Genomic DNA, 21,534 nt, shown 5'->3' with positions numbered 1-21,534 from the left:
ATGTGGTTGGAAGATCCCAAACCAATGGGCCATCTTCCACTGCTTTCCAGGCGACAAGCAGGGAGCTGGCTGGGAAGTGGAGCAGCCAGGACACGAACCAGTGCCCATGTGGGATTCCTGTATTAGTAAGATGAGGATTTAGCCACTGAGCCATTCTTATACTTTCATAATTAAAACAATAATTAGAACATAGAATTTTTGTTTGGTATTGTTTCTTTAAGGTAGTTTATCATTTAAGAAGGTATCTATGAAATATAAACTTTACAAATTGAGCAAATGTGAACCTTTCTTTTCTAGACTGACTTGAATGTCAGACATATACGTTAGGAGTTTGAGTGATGGGCCTGTCATTTAGACTGATATTTGAGACCAAATTATGGCTGTGAAATTCAAAATTGCAAAGTGAAGATTGACTGTTTTATCAGGAGTACATAGACATTACCTTCGAATTCTTCCCTCAAAAGCTTCTAGTTCAGGGATAACAAGATATTTTCCCTTTTTTCTCTTAAATGTTAGTTCCAATAGATTTGGAAGAGTTGGAAGAAGAAAAGCTCTAAGTAAACTCCATGCATGAAGTTCTTTTTTACTTTGTGAGAAAATTTTATTGGGGTATTTTTATTTGATGGCAATAATAGACTTTTATTCTGAAATAGAGATTAATAGCTGATATAATGACAGTAATTATAGTTTCTAGTATTTAGTACCAATTTATTAGTATTCTATGTCTTACAATATTGTAATATTCTAAGGAAATAGTCTAAGAGAAAAAAATTTTTCAATTTTCAATTAAAGTCATTTTAACATTCATTATATTATTAGAAGCATATATAATTGTGTTGGAAATACTGGTTGTATTGAATAGCTAGGAAACAAAAATGAGACTGGGAAGCATGAGAAATACATTCAAGAAAAACCTGAAAATTCTATTGTTAGAGATAATATACGAGGCCTGTTTCCATCCTTTCATTTTAAAACTATGTTTAAACATATAATCAGAATCAGAGTTGCATTTTTACTTTCCCATAATGTTTAAGTAAAAGTCTATTGGTTATCTTCTCTGTTGACATTAGATATTGGACAAAACATTAAGATATGGTTGTCATGGTGATGAGATGGGAAGTAGGATGATAACTCATTTTTCAACATGGAGAGCTTTAGATCACAAAACCTTCTGTGAATGCCTTCTGCTGTGGGATCAATAAATTCACACTGCCCACTGCTATCCGTTAGGTATCATGTAAGGTCAGTAAGTGTTAGAAATATCTGATAAGCCAGATAAAGTCCTATAAGGTGATGTCCTCATTATGTTGCCTTCATAACTTTAGGGAAAAAAATCTGAGGTAAAAATATTTCTTATATTGATAATGTATACATTGGCATTTGTAGTTTTCTACTCATATAGTTAAGTTTGGGCATTTGCACTAGCCTTGGAATATTTTTTTAAAGATTTATTTATTCTTATTGGAAAGGCAGATATACTGAGAGGAGGAGAGACAGAGAGGAAGATCTTCCGTCCAATGGTTCATTCCCCACGTGACTGCAGCGGCTGGAGCTGAGCCAATCTGAAGTCAGGAACCAGGAGCTCTTCTGGGTCTCCCACACGGGTGCAGGATCTCAAGGCTTTGGGCCATCCTCAACTGTTTTCCCAGGCCACCAGCAGGGAGCTGGATGGGAAGGAGGGGCACTGGGATTAGAACCAGTGCCCATATGGGATCCTGGCGCATGCAAGGCGAGCACTTTAACCACTACACTATTGCACCAGGGCCACTTTGGAATATTTTTGCAAAAAAATAAAATCCTCAGCATAAATTGTTAGTGACATTGCATTTTACTACATATATGTCAACTCTGTATTAGAAAATTGAGCAAGCCCATTGTTTTTCATGCCCTTGGGAAAGAGAAGGATCATTATGTTACGTGAGACATCCAGGTAAACATGCCTTCCTGAAATATGGTCAATACTTTCTTCAACTGCCATATTCATATACCAACACAGAGGCAAATTGTGTGACACACATGTATAAAATACATACTGATTACATCAGGGAAATCTGTGATGTCCTGTTCTTTGACGTTACATTATGATAGGATCTCAAACCCTTTTCTGCTGTTTCCTCGTAATGTAATCGATGATATGAATGCTAGGCATTACTCTGTGTGGTGTCACAAACAACTCATTTCTTTTTTTTTCAATTCTTTATTTTTCATGATGCAGTTCCTTAGGCTCAGATATTTCCCCTTCTGCCCTCCCCAACCCCTTTCCCCCACTGTTTACCCTATATTGTAAGAATAGTTTAGTTCCTCAACAACGATCACGAGTTCATTGATCCTCTGTTTAAGCACACCCATTCTTTAACTTTAGAATTTTGGTTATTTGAAAGGCAAGGTGATGAGCTATGGGGAGGAACAAGAGAGAGAAAGGGGGAGAAAAAGAGAGAGGGAGGGAAGAAAAGAGGCGAGAGAGGGCCAGAGCGCGAGAGCATCTTCTGTCTCTTAGATCTGCTCTTCAGTTTCCCAAAGGCCCCAGAAACCAGACTGGTGCCAGAGCAATGTGATGACCCTTAGCTCCATCTGGGTTCACTGTATACATGGCAAGCACCCCTGTACAAGACAGGGTTTAAATCTTTTTATGGCTGAGCAATGTGTTACCCTCTATATTTGCTGTGTTTTCTTTGACCATTCACTGGATGATGATCACGTTGCACAATTTTGTATTTTGGTTACTCTAAAAAGCTCTGCAATAAACATGACAGTGGTATAATGATTTTTTAAATAGTATTTGCTATAGTGTTCTTCAATGGGAGCAATACAATGATTCTGTTACATGTGTGTTGTACATATATTCACTAGTGGGGTTGCTGTAGTCCTATTTCTAGTTTTGTTTTTATCTTTTTGCAAGGCAATTGGAGATATCAATCTTCTGTTTATTGACTCACTCCTCAAAGGGCTGCTATCATCAAGGCTGAGCTAGGCCAAGAGCTGACCCTGGAGCTCCATCTGACGACGGGGTCTCAAGTATTGGATCCATAATTTTTTGCCTTCCTAGTTGCACATAAGTTTGAAGATGGATTGGAATCAGGCTAGTAGGGACTTGAACCAGGCACTCTGAAAGGGGATGTGGGCATTCCCAGTAGAAACTTAAGCTGCTATGCCAAACAACTGTCCTGCATTTATGTTCTTTCTGAAATACTATTTTCTTTTCCTTAAAAGAAAGTAAAAGCATGGGTCAGAGCAGAAGTAAGAGCAAAAGAGAAAGTATTCCTTGATCTACTTCTCACACAAAAGCCAAATCCACGTGCCAAGAACTCCATCTTGGTCTGTCATGTATACAGTAGGGGACCCAAATGCTTTATCCATCATCTTCTGCTTCCCAGCATGCATAACCAGGAAGCTAGATTAAAGTAGAGTAGCTGGGAGTTGAACCGACATTCTGATATAGGAGACAGGCATCCAGAGTGGTGGCACAACCTCAAACTCTGCTCCAACTTGTAGTGTTTAAAAATAATCTCTGTGTTGTTTCCCGGTTACTGTTGCTTCTCTCCTCACATGCTCGGCACCATTAAGTTTGGACTGAGGACTGAAGTGAGGAGGGAGGAACTCAATTTGATTCTCCCATGTGGCAACAGTGAATCAGCTACTTGTGCCATTCCCTGCTACCTTGCACATATGCATTCCAAAAGGAAGCTGGAATAAAGAGTGGGAACTGGCAATCAGAGCCAGACATTTCAGTATGGGATATGTACATCTTAATTGATGTCCTAGTTACTTGGCAAAATACCCATTCTCAGAATACCAAAGACACAAATTTGAATCAACTCGTTTTTTGTGATAAGGGCTAATATTTAATATGGTTGTGGATACAGGTTGCTAAAACGGATTTGTTAAAATAATCATGTATCTCCTAATTCTGTTTACCTTTTTATCTCTATGTCTTTAAAAAACACAAATGAATTTTACTTCTTTCTATACATTTTACTCTGTTTCTCTACTAAGAAGAAAAATCAGAAATCAGTTCCTCTAGTTTCTTTTGTAGCATTGAAATTTCTTTGAGGCAGGGGTGGTGGTGGTGGTGTGGGTTTGAGAGAGACTCTGATATGGGCTGTGGGAGTCCCAGATGTCAACAACTTCAGTACCAGGTGTCTTCCCCATTGTAACATTTATTAATCTTTTTTACTCATTTCTTTTCTTTTTTTAAACAGAGGAAGCAGCTTTTTATTTTGTTGATGAATTGTTTCCACTTTGAGTTACCCCTGTGCCTCCAAGATCTGACACTGCTCCACGTCAGGAGAGAATATACATTGCCTCTTGGTTTTCCAAGGCTGAACTCCTTCCCTTCCCTAATTTAGAAACTCAACAGATACAGTGTGTGTGTATGTGTGTGTGTGTGTCTGCACGTGCGCGTGCACGCGTGCCTGCACACATGCAGTGCCTACTACAGCTGCTTAGTAACATCTAGAGGAGAGTTTGGGAGGAAGCAGTCAGATGAGTGACAAGGGTGATACACAGGGAAACAGGATTGATTGTTGCCTATTAAAGGTCCCTTTGTCCCCCAATGACTTTGTCTTTCATTGGCTGCATTTCTGTTTGTGCTGAATCATGCCCTTCCGGATTAAATCAGGGATTCCCACTGCCAGCCATAGAGCCAGTCCCAGAGCTATGGGATGAGCTAGTCCAAACTTGGGCACATTCCTGGCCCACAAAAGTTTGAAGCAGTCAGTCAGGCATATTTTGCCACCCCTGTACATCTTGGTGTCTTTCCAAACAGCTCAGGGACTGCAATTTCTGGAGCAATAGTGGGATGCGTGATAGGAATGTCAAAATAATATTTGAAGAGGTCATGGATGCACCAGCTTTTTCCAGACCACCAAGTCCCTTCCTAGTTGTACTCCAATCAGAACCAATCATTGTCCACATTCTTGTTCTTCACATTACTGGATATGAGACATACTCCTCTTTCAGTCACTGTACCCACAACTCCTGATCTCAGGGTACAGCTTTGGTTTTCAGCACTGGGATCTCAGAAACATCACATTGTGTTGCCTCATGCACCCTCTTTGGCCATTTTTTCTTTTGCTACTAATGGTCTAAATGGTCAGTGTGGCTATACCACACACCTGCCAGTCTGGGAACTCAAGCAGAAAGTTGTGGTTTTGTTTGGCCCTTGAAGTGGAAAAGAGGATCAAAGTGCTCAAGGGACTTTGGGGACAGCAGAGAAGGCAGGGCACTGGGGATTCCTTGCTAGAATTCAGGTTAGGACTGTGTAAGGTGCTTCCCAAAGTAGACTGGCAGAGGACAAGCAAAATAAAAGGCTGTCACTATGTGGAAGGTTGGTTTTGTGTTAGCAAGTTTGAATTGCTGTACCTAAAGACTAGTAGCCTGCTTGTATTATCAGTAACAGAAATGTATTTTTCTAATTTTTGGAGGCTTAACATTTGAGATCAGGGTGTGGAATGGTTCCACAGAGGCCTGTGTGTAAGGGTTATAGATCCTTCACATTTTTTGTGACAGAAGGAGACCTTGAACTCCTTGCATAAGTACAAGTTTTATTCATTAGGGCTCTATTCTCGTTATCTAATTTAGCTTCCAAAGACCTGCATCACATTAGAGTTAAGAATTTTAACAAAGGAATTTTGGGAAAGTACAAACAGCCAGTCCATTTCAGGATATAAATAAATGGACTTAAAGAACTAGGATGACCAACACAGCCTCCCAACCAGGACTGAACTAAGTTATTCTCTAGTCCTTTTACTGGTGTTTCAGTTTCTCAGTGTCTCAAAGGAAAGAATCATCCAAACTCCCTTGGAAGATCTAAAGTTCCTGAATATTTGGAGTTAACAAGTTGAAATACTCTCAGTGTTTGGGGAAGAAAGACAAAAAAAAAAAAAAAGACAAAAGAACCAATCTTTCTTCCTTCTTCTGTCTTGCTTTTTTCTCTCTCTATCAAATAAGTATTAAGTATAAGAAAATGAAAAATATAGCCATCGAAATATTTTTAAAATGCAGTAGTTTAGATAAACTCTTAACTGCATATGTAAGGAAGATTGTGAACCAAAAGATAGTACTGAAAAATTCATTCAAATGAGTTCCTGGGGACAAAAATAGTACTGAGTGATTAGAAAATATAGGATATAGACTGAAGGAACTGTAGAACATCAATATTTGAACAAGAAAATCCATAGATTTCCAGAATTAAATTTGTGAGTCATGAGATTAAAAGGATGAATAAAATAAATATACAACCTGACAGATTGATAAAAAACTTTGGAATGCTGATTTTAGGGAAAGATACCAGGAAGATAAGAGATTTTTTTTCATGGGCCAGCACTGTGGCACTGGGGGTAAAGCCACCAATTGCAAACTGTGCCTGGGAAAGCAAAAGATGGTCCAAGTGCTTGGGCCGCTACCACCTACCTGGGAGAGCTGGATGGAGTTCTGGGTTCCTGGCTTTGGCCTTTTCCAATCTCAGTCTTTGTGGCCATTTGAGAAGTGGAAAAATAATGGAAGATGTCTTTCCGTCTCTCCACCTTTAAAACAAAGATTGACTTCAAATATGTCACATAGATGAACACATGACTTTGTAATACAAGCAGACACTAGAAAAAACAAAACAGTGCCTTCCAACCATTGCAATAACACAATGTTCAGCCTAGAATTATTTTTTCAGCTGTTATTTCTGGAAAAAATTTTCAGATCCACAATGATGTAATTCTTTAACTACTGTTGAAACTATGAGAGAAAATGTGAACACAAAGCATAATAATGTAAAATCCATGATGTTATAAAATATGCTTTAAAATATAACAGTGGACAAGAAGTAAAGGAAGCAAGATAATCTTAAATGGTAAATTGCTGTTGGATCTGTACAGTTTTGGGGATGAGATGAAAATTTAGGAGAGTATTACTTGCTATAGAAAGTGTAGTTAAGGTGAGTGTTAAAATGTAAAAATTAACACTTCAGACTCACTAAGAGAGCTATTATTTAAAAATGTTGGTGAGGATATGGAGAAATTAATATTCTTGTGTTCTACTAATGGGGTTGTAAATGATTAACTGCTATGGGAGATAGTAGGGTGATTCCTCAGAATAGTCAAAATATAATTATCATATGATCCAGTGGTGCCACTTCTGGGGGTATTCTACAGATAATGGAATCAGAGTCTTACGGTATTTTTACATCATATTTTAGCAATATTATTGATAATAATGAAAAGGTGGAAGCAACCTTATGTGTATCAGTAGATGAATGGATAAGCAAAGTGTGATATATATATATATATATATATATATATATATATATACATACATACACACATAGATAATGAAATATTATTCATCCCTAAAAAGGAAGGAAATTTTAACACGTACTACAACACAAATGATCCAGTCTTCAAGATAGTTAGTGAAATAACCAGTCACATACAATATTGTATGATTACATTTGTATGAGTTATATAAATAGTCAAATTAACAGACAGAATGTAATATAATGATTTCCAGAGCAGGAATGAGGGGAAAGAGGAGTTTGTGTTTAACTGGTATAGAGTTTGAATTTTGCATGATGTCAGAAGTACTGGATGAACCATAGTGGTGCCTGTACATAGATATGATTCTACTTTTCTACAGCCATACCACCCTGAACGCGCCCAATCTTGTCTGATGTGATTGTATTTAATATCAGTAATTTATTCTTTGTGGCATTTGGCAGCAAAGTGAGAATATAATTTTTATTAATTTCAATGGAAGAAATGTAAACAGTTAATAAAAACAAAAGTAAAGTTTAATAAATGGAAGTCAAATTAGGTTGGTAAAAATCAGTAAGGGAAATATCAATACATTAAATTAAAGTAACAGATATGATTGGGAAATATCATGCCATTTTACAAGAGAAAGACCTAAAAGTAAATTGACACAGAAAGTTTGAACATAATAAAATAGATTTTATCTGGTGAAATGAATTAAAGTTGTTATATAAAAATTAATGTCATAGAAAATAAAACTTAAGCAAAAATCATGTAGGAATACATAGGAATATTCTTAAAAATAATTAAAGAATATGAATGATTGTTTTCAGTAATTATTTATTTAATATTTATAAGCAATTTGGTATCAGTCTGTGCATTGAGGGAAAAAAGTGAACAAAGTCAAAAATCCTCTCCCTGGAGGAGAGAAGTACTAGAAAATTTGAAAAATCCAAACAGGCAGTTGGAGACATTTTATTATCAATTAGAGCAGTTTAGATGTCTACCTAAGAAAACTCGCAAGCATGATCTAAACATATATTTAAAATTCTATTGCATATTATGCTATATAATCTTTCCAAAATCCATAGAATAAAAAAAACTAAATACTACAAATGAATCCAACAAAAGTGTTTTAGACTTTCATTGAGATCATATATAGTATGTTATTGAAGAAACTTTAAAATCTGAATTAAAAAATAAAAACTGCCATGTATTGTCATGTAATATACTTATTATAAACAATTAACCTATGAATTTAGTGCAATTTTTATCAACCCAGTAGAGCATTTGTTGAACAAATTGATCTTAAAATGCCTGTAGAAGAATAAAGGGGTCAAGTGTAAGTTGAGCAGTTTTGAAGTAGAACACGATAAGACAGCAAAGCTAATTATAAAATATAACAATTCAGCAGTATGAAAGAGTATGGTTTTGTTTCAAGAATTAAATAAAATAGAGGGAAATAATAGGGACTCCTGAAATGAACCACTCGAGTTTGAAAATATGACAAGAGACAGAGGTGACAATGTAAATCAGGGAAAAAGTAGGGTATTTAAAATATGGTTTTGGGGCAAAGATTATCTTCATGAATAAAAAATGTGCTAAGATTTCTGTCTCATAGATACAAACCTATATTAACCAAAGACTAAAAACGTCTATGTGAAAACCAGAATTTTAAAGCTTTTAGAAGACAATATAGATTATTTTTATGATCCCACAGCAGGGAAAAATTGTTTAGACTAGAAACAGGAAGCACAACCATAAACGATAATGTTCATAAATTCGACTATATTAGCACTAAAAATGTCTGTATGGCTATAAATAACGTTACAGGGTAAGCCCCACTTTGGGGGAGATTTGAATGATTTGTGTCAGGATATAAAAAGTAAAAATAAAACAAGTAAAACAAACCAGAAATGTGATGGAGAAAAACACATATAACACGAATTCACAAAGAAAAGATTCTGAATTGCCAAATGATAAGCAAAGGCACTCAGCCTTACTAGTAATTAGGCAAATGCAAATAAAACCACCATGAAATATAATTCCCACCAGACTGGCAGAAAGCATAATGCCTTATAGTAAGGGTTGTCAAGAAAGTGAACAATGGAGACATATATGCACTATTGGTGTGCATATAAATTGATTCAGTCCCTTTGGAATGCTAATTATGGGAGAGGCCCCTTCCTTCCAGCCCAGTAAATTTCATGTCTTGATTTATACCCTAGAGAAGCTCTCCCACATGTCTCCACCACACACACCTTATTGCAGCATTTTTGTTGTTGTTCTTCAGCAGTTAAAATGAATTAAGTGGAGCTATATGTACCACCCAGACAAATTTCAGGAATCAGGATGTGAGTTACAGAAAGTGGCAGGAAGTGCATAATCATTTATATGTAAGTTAAAGTTGATTAAATGTTACTCTGTAAGTATTGCTTAAAAATAGGCTTCTATGAGGAAAACTATGAATGCAGGGAAATGATTCAAACAAAAATGTATTGACTGGTTTTTGTTTTGGGGACAAAGGTGAAAAGATATAGGATTTGTGAGGGTTACACAAGATACATTTGTGAAAGTTCTTTTTTTAATGTGATTTGCTGTTTTATATAATGCTAAATAATATAATGAAAATAGACACGATTCAGCTGAATAGTAATCTATAGCCACTTTAAGTTGTATAGAACCTGGTCGTGTATAAACTAAAATTGAAATGTCAACGGAGTCACAGGATGGGGTAAAGCATTTTTTTTTAACATGTTGGTTACTCAATACTATGTCAATTAATTCCATAACATTATAAATTGTTGCTGATGTTATATCGGGGCTTTTAATTGATAGGGATGATACTCTGCCGGCTCTACCTTCAGACCAGAGATGGTCTCCCCAACAAGCCGTTGAATTTGTTTGGACAGTAAGGTGCTGGACTCTATGTTTGGTATATGCTTGCAATGAAGGAATCTCAAGTGAACCTGAACTGTGGTAATGCAACAAGGTGGAGGAATCCACCATGGGGGAGGGGGTAGGGAAGGGTGGGAGAATCCCAGTGCCTATGAAACTGTGTCACATAATGCAATGTAATCAATTTAAAAAAAAGAAAGAAGCACAGCAGTACATGAAGATTGTTCAAGTTTGTCAGAACACAAGTATTTATCTTAGGCTTCTGTGCATATGAAATATTTCCAAAGAAGTATTATAAATTTAATATAACATGGACTCTTAGGGAGAAAGACAAAACTTCAAATTAGTATTGAAAAGTAGATATATGCTACTGGCTGAAATGAGAGTCCATGTGAAAAAGTCTCATGATATCTATCAAACTGTAGCTCTTCAGAGAACTAAGTGTGAAAAATCAATTCAAAGTGTGCTTGGGGGTCATAAAGAAGAAAAGTCAGTCTGTGAAGTATTGGGGAGTAATTGTGCCATAGTGGCGGTGGAGGGGTGGTATTTTATACTCAAGAGTATCAAGTTTCTTCTAACAACTCCTAAAATGGCCATTTTGTTTTCTTACTAAAAGGTACTTAGAGTTTTTTCCCTTTGATTTTTAATTAACATTGAACAGATTCAGTGTGACTTGTAGATACTAAGAATACAATGATATTCCCCTTGTCCCTCCCTCCCTTCCATCCTGCTTCCTTTCTCATTTTTGTGTTTAATTTTGAAGATGTTATACTTTTGACTTGCATTACAATAAAATCCTTAATAACTCACAGAAAAAGCTTAACAACTAAAGCACAAAAAGAAGTTAATTTAGTGGGAATATAGACAAGGACTATAAACAATAATTGAACAGAAAAAATGACCATTTCACCCATGTAAATCATTAAACTGCAGTAGTGTTACATGCTTTTTTTAAAAAAATATTTATTTTTAGTGGAAAGTGAGATGTACAAAGAGGAGGAGAGACAGAGAGAAAGATCTTCCGTCCACTGGTTCACTCCCCACATGACTGCAACTGCCAGAGTTGAGCTGATCTGATCCAAAGCCAGGAGCCAGGAGCTTCTTTTGGGTCTCCCACATGGGTACATGGTTGCAAGGCTTTTGGCCGCCCTCGGCTGCTTTCCCAGGTCACAAGCAGGGAGCTGCATGGGAAGTGGGACCGTTGGGATTAGAACCAGCACCCATATGGGATCCTGGCACTTGCAAAGGGAGAACTTTAGCCACTAGGCTACTGCACTGGGCCCAGAGTTACATTCTCAACCATTGGTTTAACAAAGCCATAAAAAGGAGAATCACAATAGTATATTGACAAGGAAGTGCTTTAAGATCACCAGTGTCTTTGTGAATATTTATTATCTTGAGACATTGTGAAAATTTCTATACAATATGTTTTATTTTAGAATGTTTAAAATTTGGATTAGACTTTTTGGTAGCCAAAAAGCTCTTCTCTCTTCTCAGCATGTTTTTGCTTAAAAATTTCCTCTAGAATTATTTCTATATGCTTAACAATACTTGAGAAGCACTAAATGTGTGTCATGCCCTGTGTAAGTATTGTTTTTTTTTGTCTCAGCCTTATCCTTAATTCAGAAATATTTTTTTATAAGTATACAAGCATATTCAGTTTTAATTTCTTTATACTACCTTGCCATTGAAGTCTGGTTACTTAATGGCATTTTAAAGCCAATAGTGTCTATATAGAGGCATTGTTTTTTTAGATAAAAGTGTAAAATCTAAATTTATTTGTAGTTAAAACCTGCAATTTACTTTCCTGTTTGTATTAGAAATGGAGAAGCTGACCTTGTCTCCTTTCTCTGGAGTTTAGTTGAAAGGAGTGTTCATCTTAAAGCAGAAAACAAAGCATGGTTTGCTAAGGTCACCCTAGAAATCCATTAAAAATTTATTAAAGACTTGAGTTAGTACTTGGTAGATGGAAAATACAAGTATCCAAATAGAAAATAGAATATTGTGGTACAGCAGGAAACATAGGTATGTAGCGAAGAAAAATCAATAGAAGTAACTCAAAAAGGTAATAAATCTCCCTTAAGAAATATTGTCATGTTTTCTCAACTTGAAACTATAACCTACATTCAACTTTTTATATGATGAGTTAGAAGTTCTTTGCACATCTGAAAACAGAGTTTATTCTTAGGTGAATGATTAAGGGAATGGAGCATGTACAAAACCCCCTGACATTTATAGAAGCCGTGTAATTAATCTGATACTGTGTTACCTTTGCATCAGCAAAATCAAGAAACTATGTGACTGGTTTCTAGCTTTTATGAACAGAGATACAGTGAGCTGACCCAGTTGATATTTTTTTTTTCTTTAAGTTCCAAGTTGCAGAAGCAATGTCTATTCTACGGTTCATATGTCCAAATCAGAGGTGTATAACTTTCATAGATATAAGACTAATTGATTCACAAAACATCCAAAAATTGCATAAAACAAAGGTGCTGGGGATGGGGTGGAGATCCGAGTAAGAAACCAGTAATTTGGAGATATAAGAAAATTTGGTTGTTGTAAGGAACAAAAAAAGGCTACTTGTTTTGCTTGATACCTTTGATGGATGTTTCTCATTCTAGCCAGGGATTGCGAAAGTGGTTTCTATTGGAGACAATTTCAGAATTTGGATCTAAATCAGGAGTGTCCTGTCTCTCACACTAGCCAGACTGTCTAGAGCATTGGTGTCTGCCAATTTTTGGTACTTGTCTTTGCATGATGCCTTAGCTACTTAGAGAGTTGCCACAGTAGAGACTTTTCAAATTTTAGTGCTTTTAGAATTTTAGAAAATGTTGTCCTTTAAGAGGCCTCACTCACCACTTCCAAAACATATTCTGTATCTAAAATTTCCAGCTGGCATGAAGGTGTTTCTAAATGACTTTGGATCACATAAACTTGGTGGTTTTGAAAGTAATGGAGTGAAGCCTTCCAAACAGTTCAATTAAATTGGCAGTGCTTCAGAAAGGGGAGAGCCAAATGGCAGTGTCCCTGTGGAAAATGTACTGCTCAGATGGTTGCATCACAGTGAATTATGGCAGGACAGTGCATGCTGTGTTTTTCTTATGCATCAAGGCCAAACAAAAAAATAGATATTTTGTGATCTTCTGCCATGAACCAAACTTTTACTGCTTATTGACAGCTTCAACTTACTTGTATAAAGACACAGTGGGTTCATTACCTTTTCAGATCCCTTGTGAAAGTAATCTGCATATTTCTCCTTTATTATTAAAATTAGAATGCTGTGAATACAAGGTGTATTGTATATTACTTTGGTGAAAACAGTCATGACACTGAAACGCAATAACTGTGATTCTACTGCATATACAAGGTATTCCAGAAAAGTAAATGTTATAAAAAGAAGTTTCATATTCTATAAATTTATGCCCGAAAACTTATCAATGCTATACTATTTTACTTTGTGTTTTGACACATAATTTTCAAGAAACCATTTGGCAGGTAGTCAATATTTTTAAAGAGATCAGTTTTTGTGTTATTTGATTATTATTTCCTTTTTAAAAGATTCATTTATTTATATTAGAAAGTAAGATCCACAGAGAGAAGGAAAGAGAAAAATGCTCCAGTCACTGCTGAATCACTCCTCAAGTGGCTGCAATGGCCAGCGCTGAGCAGATGCAGAGCCAGGAGCCAGGAGCTTCCTCCAGCTCTCTCTCACAGTTTCAGGGTCACAAGACCTTGGGCCATTCTCCACTACTTTCCCAAGCCACAGCAAAGAGCTGGATGGGAAGTGAGGCTGCTAGAACATGAACCAGTGTGCATATGGGATTCCAGTGCATGCAAGGTGAGGACTTTAGGCACTAGGCTACTGCACTGGGCCCCATAATTTCCTTTTTAGAGAGAAAAAATTGTAAATTCTCAATACCTTCATATTTAAGGGAAAAACAAAATAGGTTCTTTATTTCAAAAAGGTGGGAGGGCTTGGAATTGAATTTATAGCAGAAAAGTGAAATTTTTGGACAAATGAAATATCTTCCACTTTAGAGGACAGATATTCTGTAATATGCAAAGTGCTTTACTATGTGCTTTAATTTTGTTTTTTCCCAAGGGGAGAAAGGCGTTTCAGCAGTGACATCAAGGCTGATGAGTGTGGTTCTCTGCCTTAGCAAAACTTCAGGCGAGTTTAGGCTTGGTTGCCCCTGTGTCCTTATGAAACAATTATTTTTGCTACTTAGTTTTATTTTTCGTTAATTTTCTGTTTTAGTATGTGTCAAGAGACTTTATTATTCCTATTGGTGGCTATGCAAAGAGGAAGATGAAGTCCAGAAACACTCCTTATTCAGGGGTTTCTTCTCTTCCATTTTTCCTTTTAAACATTTTTATTAATGAAGGAGAACAGATTTTCAGCATTCAATGAGTTTAACTCCAGGAAGGCGATCTCACCTCCCTTGCTCTTCTACTTCCTCATAATCATCTCTCCTTTCCCTCTCAACATTTATTTGCAGTCATTATTTTAATCTATTCCATATTCCATAACGTGTCACTAAACATAATACCAAAAGATCATATTTCTGCTGGAGTGTGAACATGGACTAAAACCAAGATTAAAGTAGCCTAATCCTCTACTGTTAGGACTGTAAACTAGTTTAACCATTATGGAAAACAGTATGGAGATTCCTTAGAGATCTGTCCTCTCTTTCTCACACACACACACATATCACAAACCTACTGCACAAGTTCTTATTGTGGCCAGTTTTCTTTGCTTCCACTTCCAAAATTAACTCCAGAAGGAATGATTCTTGGCTACATTGGTTTCTTGTGTTTGTTACTTGTACTGGGGTATGTAACATTTAGATTCCTAATTCTGAATTCACACTTTAAACTTCGTACTATGTTAAAGATTTATTTTAATCACTTTATCATCCCTTCTGGCTCTTCCTCCTTGCTATTCAATTACTTTTCTACTTACTTTTCTATATTCAGTTAATAAAGCAGCCATATCTTTTTTTCATAGTCTACAGAAAATATTTCTCCCAAAGAATGTTCATTGTTTTGTATACTTGTAATTGACTGGTTATTTAAGGATATAAAGGAAAATCCCAAGCTAACTTATTTCACAAATTTGTCTCTAACGCATGTGTAAAATGTCAGCCTTTTCAATATAGATGGTTTAGATTGTTCTTTATGTGTTTGTAGGGGAGTTTACAGAGGTTCCATGGTGAGCTTTTTCTCCTGCAATTCAGCATACTGTCTATCTCTTTTTTTTCTCTGTTTCACATGTTAATACTTAAAATGAGATTGGTTTCTAAGTATTGGCATTCCAGCTTAGTTCTCCTGGTATCTTGCTTTATTACATTGGCTAAGTCGTTCGTGTCCACTGCCACCCACCAAATTCCAAGATGAGATTTCTGTTTATTTGCTAGGGCTGGCACAGCCAAGTACTACTGGTTGGGTAGCTCAAGAGGTAGAACTCATTTCTCATCTTACAGGGGATAAAGATGTTGGAGGGGCTGGTTTCCCCTAAGGCTTCTCTTTCTCACCGTGCAAATATTACACTGTATCCTACAGAAATGTAAGATAATCAGAAACTGTTTCTGAAAGTTCATGTCAGTAAGTTATTCCAAAAGAGAATCTGTTAGATTAAAAATTCCAAAACAAATGTTTAAAGAAGTGGTAGTGGTGACAGATATAATTTAATCACAATATATGAATACATGCACAAAGTTATCATACTGTATCCCATAAATACGTATGATTAAAATACAAAACTATTTTGGTACAAAAATTTTGAAATCTCTGCATAGTATTTCATAATTCATAAGTGAGTCATGTTTGTATAAAGTTTATGAAGATTTCCTCAATTACATGAATCCCAAAATCTTTCTGAATCAAAGCATAATTTAATGACATTTTTCACAAATTTTCATGAAGAACTCTTGTGTAAAACCATACACTTCAGTCTAACCATTTAGGGTATACTTAATCTAGTCTGTGTAGTTTCAGATGTAGATATTTTGAAAGATGTGTTTCTAATCATATCTAATTTTATTAAAAGCATAATTGCTGGCTTTAGCCAACTTCTCAGTAACAAACTAAACAATTTTGTACATGGGCTTTAAAATTCTATATAAATTCATGAAAATGAATTACTTAGTTACACAGATACATATTTTGATTCCATTTGTGCTTGTGCTGATTATATTTTAATCTTGAAGATACTGAGTTTAGGTCATCAAATTATGATAATTTTACATCATTTTTCATTTATAAATCCATCCTTTCTCTTTGTTTAGAAATTTCAGCTTTAATCATTTTATCACTTTCAGTGATTTTGGAAATGAAGACAAAATAGCCTAGAACTTCATTTCAATTACGTGTGTATAGCCTGTTTAAATATATTATATATTGTCACTTCAATTTTAAGCTGCTCATCATGCATTCACATTGCTCAGATTGAATATTATTAACTAGTGCTCAAATTCAACTATTTTTGTCCTTAATTTATCTGTTTTGGACTGCTGTGTTAAATAGGTTGTGAGGAAAGACAACACACTGCAAAGAACAATCTTCGATCCTTTCACTTTCTCTTATTTATAATATAAGTATTTAATTGCATGTTACTTATACATATTTAATATTGTAAGCGTTTTTGTCATTAACACTATCCATGGAAGTTGAATGCTCATTGTCTATTGCAGTCGTTGCACGTGAGTAGCCTAAGTCTTTGTCTGATGTCAGCTGATGTACTACGAAAATAAATTAGGAATAATTGGAAATCCAGCTCAGGCTAGTCTGATACAAAAGTAAGTCTTAGAATGCCAAATGATGGGCCTGGCATGGTGGCCTAGCAGCTAAAGTCCTTGCCTTGAATGTGTCAGGATTCCATATGGGCGACAGTTCTAATGCCAGCAGACAGGAGCCAGGAGCTTCTTCTGGATCTCCCATGTGGGTGCAGGCTCTTAAGGCCTTGGGCCATCCTTGACTGCTTTCCCAGGCAAAAAGCAGTGAGTTGGATGGGAAGTGGGGCAGACAGGACACAAACTGATCCCCCTATGGGATCCTGGCACTTGGAATTAGAGGATTAGCCAATTGAGCTTTGTGCCAGAACCACATACAGGTAAGCATGTGCATACAAAAATTCAAAGGAACTGCATAATGGAGGTGGATATACCAAGAATATGGATATGAAAGTAGTTGCAATATGCATCTGTACGCCTGGATAAGTGGACTCCCAACGAAATTGTTAAATATATCGTGTCAAAAGGATTCTGGACTTTCTACTATTGCTTGTACCTGTAGTGTCATGATACACTTAAATAGCAGAATGATGGGTTTTTGAGTTGTTGAAGGACTATACTGTTGCAATATATGTGGGGAACACTAGGGAAGAGGGGATAGGGAAGGGTGGGAGGGAAGTTTCTGAGCTTATGGAACTCTATCATGAAGAGTAAAAACAAACAAAAAAGCAAAGCAAAAGTAGAGATCCAGTTTTGTATTTTTGTTTTTGGTTTGTTTTGGAAATAGATATTTTTACTGCCTATCCATGGTAAAGAAGAGAATGGGTGTACACAGTTTTGTCCTTTTCTGTTCCTTGAAGTTTACATGTATTGTCTGATTAACAAAAAATTAATGTTTTTTTATAACCTGAAAATTTTAATCTGGGTATTTTTATTACCATCTAATATGTATATATTATTAATATAATATGTTTAATTCTACTGCTCCGTTATTTTTTGTTTGCCTAAATCTCACATTCTTTTGCTCTTTCATTCTCTAAGGTCAAATCATTTTGAAAATTTCACTTTATTTTCTTTATGAATATTTAGTTCTGCTTTTTTGTAATTTTAAGAGGTTTATCTGGAAATAACCATATAATTAACTATTAATGTAGTTTCATTGTTCACTAATAACAGTTTTAAATAGTTATGCATGTATATTTTCAACCATCACCTAAGGGCATTTTCAATTGTAATTACAATTTTCAGTTGTAATTTCAATTTATTGTCAAATATAGCAAAGAAACTAAAAGGCAGAATTTATAGAGATATTTAATTGTTGATTTTCCTAAATATCTTATTCAAACGTGTATCAAAAGGGAGAGAACATATTTTGTGCCTCACGTGTGTGCAGTTCCAAGAAGATGGCATTTCCCTCACTCCCCTGCTTTCCCTCGGTACCCCATTCTTTGCTTCCCTGGCTTCATCAAGTTTTGCAGACATAATTTTCATCCACTATACTTTCAGCCACTTAATTAGTGGCTTAGTTTACCACTAGTCATAATCTATAATAAGTAAAAAAAAAACCAAAAACTAGCATGACCACAGTTCCAATGAAAGTAAGCATGGGGTTAAAATTACAAAGTGAACATACCTGTACTTTTTTTGAAGATCTGAAATGACTTTATTCTGTGATTCTAGAGTTGAACAATACTTCATTCCATATAATAATGCTTTCCAGTGAGCTTAACAGAAGAGGTTGGTTTTATGAACAGAAATGAGCTTGAAGAAAGCAGAAATTAAATTATAAAATCATCTTAAAATTAGTTTCCTTTTAAGGCAGGAACAGAACAATGAGAAAGTAATTGATTAGTTAACTTCAGGATATTTCAGGTTACCTCTCATTTGAGAATTTAAGAATTGTAAATTGAAACCAGAATATGTTGAGAGACAACAGTAAAATTTCCTTGGGTAGAGTTAATGGAAAGTGAAATAATAAATCAGTTCAGTTTGGTTTTTACCTTGAATGACTCCATTTTGAATGTTTCTGTTTAATTAATGAGAAGTGAACTAGTAGATGGAAGATCTCTGTCTCTCCTTTCTCCATGTCACTGAGCCTTTCAAACAGTTTCCCTAGCTCTTAGGGAAATGCAAATAAGAACTACAGTGAGATTCCATAGAACTCCAGTGAGGATGTCCTACATTCAGTAATAAACAGTTACTACTGGTGAGGACGTGGGGGGGAAATTAACCTAATCCACCCGTGGTGGGACTGTAAACTACTGCAGCTACTCAGTACATAGAGTGCTCAACAGCTGAGCTGTGATAAGCATGGGGATACAAATAACTCTGTCATATGCTGATTTAGTTTCCTCTGGGTAAATTCGAGGCAGAGGGATGTTTGAGTGGTATGGTAGATACATTTTAAGATCTCTGAGGAATCTCCATGCCGCCTTCCATAATTGTTGTTCTAGCTACATTCCTTTTAGGGTAATTTTCAGAATAGATTCTCTTTGTTATGAACAATTACATCATCAGTACTTCCTTTTGGAAGCCTTTCCCAATGTAATAACCTATATGTTGGTGGCATTAGCTGTGGCTGGATATTTCTCCATATATATATATGTGTGTGTGTGTGTGTGTGTGTGTGTGATTTGTATATATGTATATATGTGTGTATATATATATGTGATTTATTTATTTTTATTATAAAGATTTACAGAGAGAAGGAGACAAACACAGAGAGGGATATTTTTCATCCTCTAATCTATTCCCCAAGTGGCCGCAATGGCTAGAGCTGAGCCAGTCCAAAACCAGGAGGAGCCAGGAGCATCCTCCAGGTCTTGCACATGGGTACAGGGTCCCAAGCCTTTGGGCTGTTCAACTGCTTTCCCAGACCTCAAGCGGGAAGCTGGATGGGAAGTGGGGCAGCCAGGATACGAACTGGCACTTATATAGGATCCTGGTGCATGCAAGGCGAGGACTTTAGTCATTAGGTTACCGCACTGGACGCTTCTCCATATTTGCTATGCTTCAGTCTACTGTCCAAAATACTGTCCAAGAAGCTTTTAAAAATATGATGCTAATTTTCGACTTGGGAAAAGCTTGAGGATAAATTCTGTTTATATATTAGTTAAAGATTGTAAGACTTGTACAGAAAATCAGTGGCTTTGTACAGAGAGTGCTTTATGTTGGAATTATAGGCACTGTTGGTACAGCAGTGCTGGAAATTATAGTAATTTCACATGAGGTGTTTTGTGTTGTTTGGTAATATTAGGCTACTGTGTTTCCCGATCTCTCTTATACCATGGAAGTTCACTGACATTTAGTATTATTAAATAAGAATTAACCATTATTTGGAATGCAGTGTACGTGTTTTTAGAATTTATTTGAACTTTACTTGCAAAATCTTGAACTAGAGAACCCTTGCTAGAAATCACATCTTTTCTTCTCTACATTTTACTTTCAGACAATGATATTGAGGCCCTGTGAAATTTAGGAATAGGAGAGAGTGAAAGAACACTAAACCTGAGGACACAGTAAACCTAAACGTTACAAAAAAAAAAATGAACAAATGGAGGACCGAATTTTCTATATATTTGAAAATAATTTAAGTGATAAAATAAATGGCAGATTGTTTCTTTTCAAATAAGTAATATGTTTAAGTAAACATCCTAATTTTCGTCGAAAACTATTGTATTGTTATCAAAACCCCTCAAATGCCACTACCCCCTGCTTGTGTTTAATTTTTAATTATAGATATTTTGCTTTCTTGCTGAAAACTTTGAATGCAATGTAATGCCTAATTCCATCTTACAGTATATAACTTAAAATGCTGGATTTTTCATTTCTGTTGGTGCATGTGAGTTGGAATTCAATAAAGTGTATAAGGAAAGTAACAGAAACACAAAATTATATGCCTTGAAGCAGTCAGTAATTAAAACATTATTCTTTCTTTAATTTTTCCTTTTTAAATAAGATTCATATAATTGAAAAGGATTATATAATTGAAAAGGATTATATAATTGAAAAGGATGCATGGCCATGTGAGAGTGGGAAGGGTCAGGTATGGAGGGGAGTGTGTGGGACAGATATTTAATTTTTCTCCTCTTTTTTCTGAAGAGCTGGGTGGGTGAGGGGAAGGGGTGATTCCTTGATATAAACTACATCAGCACCCTGAGATGGGAGATAGTCATTTGATAATGCCATAGACATTGCTGATGTGGGTAAGAATGTTCCAGGGGTGTTACTTTCGAGTGGTTTTGATAGTTCTGAGGTATTGACAGTTCTGCTGCTTTGGTTGACAACATCTTTCCATGGTCTTTGGTTGACAGCCGATCTTGTTGCATCCATAGAGTAGGCACATGCCGTAAAGCTTGTCCAGGACACCTGCCAAACCTGTTCTGCTTTCCATCTTCTGAGGAGTTACTTGACATCTGGTAGGCTACTGAACTGGCCATCCTGTCCTCCTTGTGCATCTGGGCATGCTGTCCACTGGACAGACATTGGTAACTGAGGAGGTCTAGTCCCAGTAAATGTATTCTAATGTTGGACCACATATCCTGTGTTTTTCCTAGTCATTAGGGTCCAGGTTCAGCAGTATAGTTGGGGAATCCCCCAGGGAACCTCACTTGGGATGACCTCAGACTTGACTCTTGTCTGTTCCGGCCAGTGAGGGTCAGGTTCAG

The 21,534-nt window shown here is 36.1% G+C and overlaps 1 pseudogene; it reads right to left on the bottom strand.

The window, feature by feature from the left end:
- Positions 1–4,565: 4,565 nt before the first annotated feature.
- Positions 4,566–21,306, bottom strand: LOC101533079 (ubiquitin-fold modifier-conjugating enzyme 1-like; annotated as a pseudogene).
- Between the last annotated feature and the right edge of the window lie 228 nt (positions 21,307–21,534).

The sequence above is a fragment of the Ochotona princeps genome, chromosome 8 (genome assembly GCF_030435755.1).
Source record: "Ochotona princeps isolate mOchPri1 chromosome 8, mOchPri1.hap1, whole genome shotgun sequence".
Classification (NCBI taxonomy): Eukaryota; Metazoa; Chordata; class Mammalia; order Lagomorpha; family Ochotonidae; genus Ochotona; species Ochotona princeps.
This window is presented reverse-complemented; position numbering and strand designations above follow the sequence as displayed.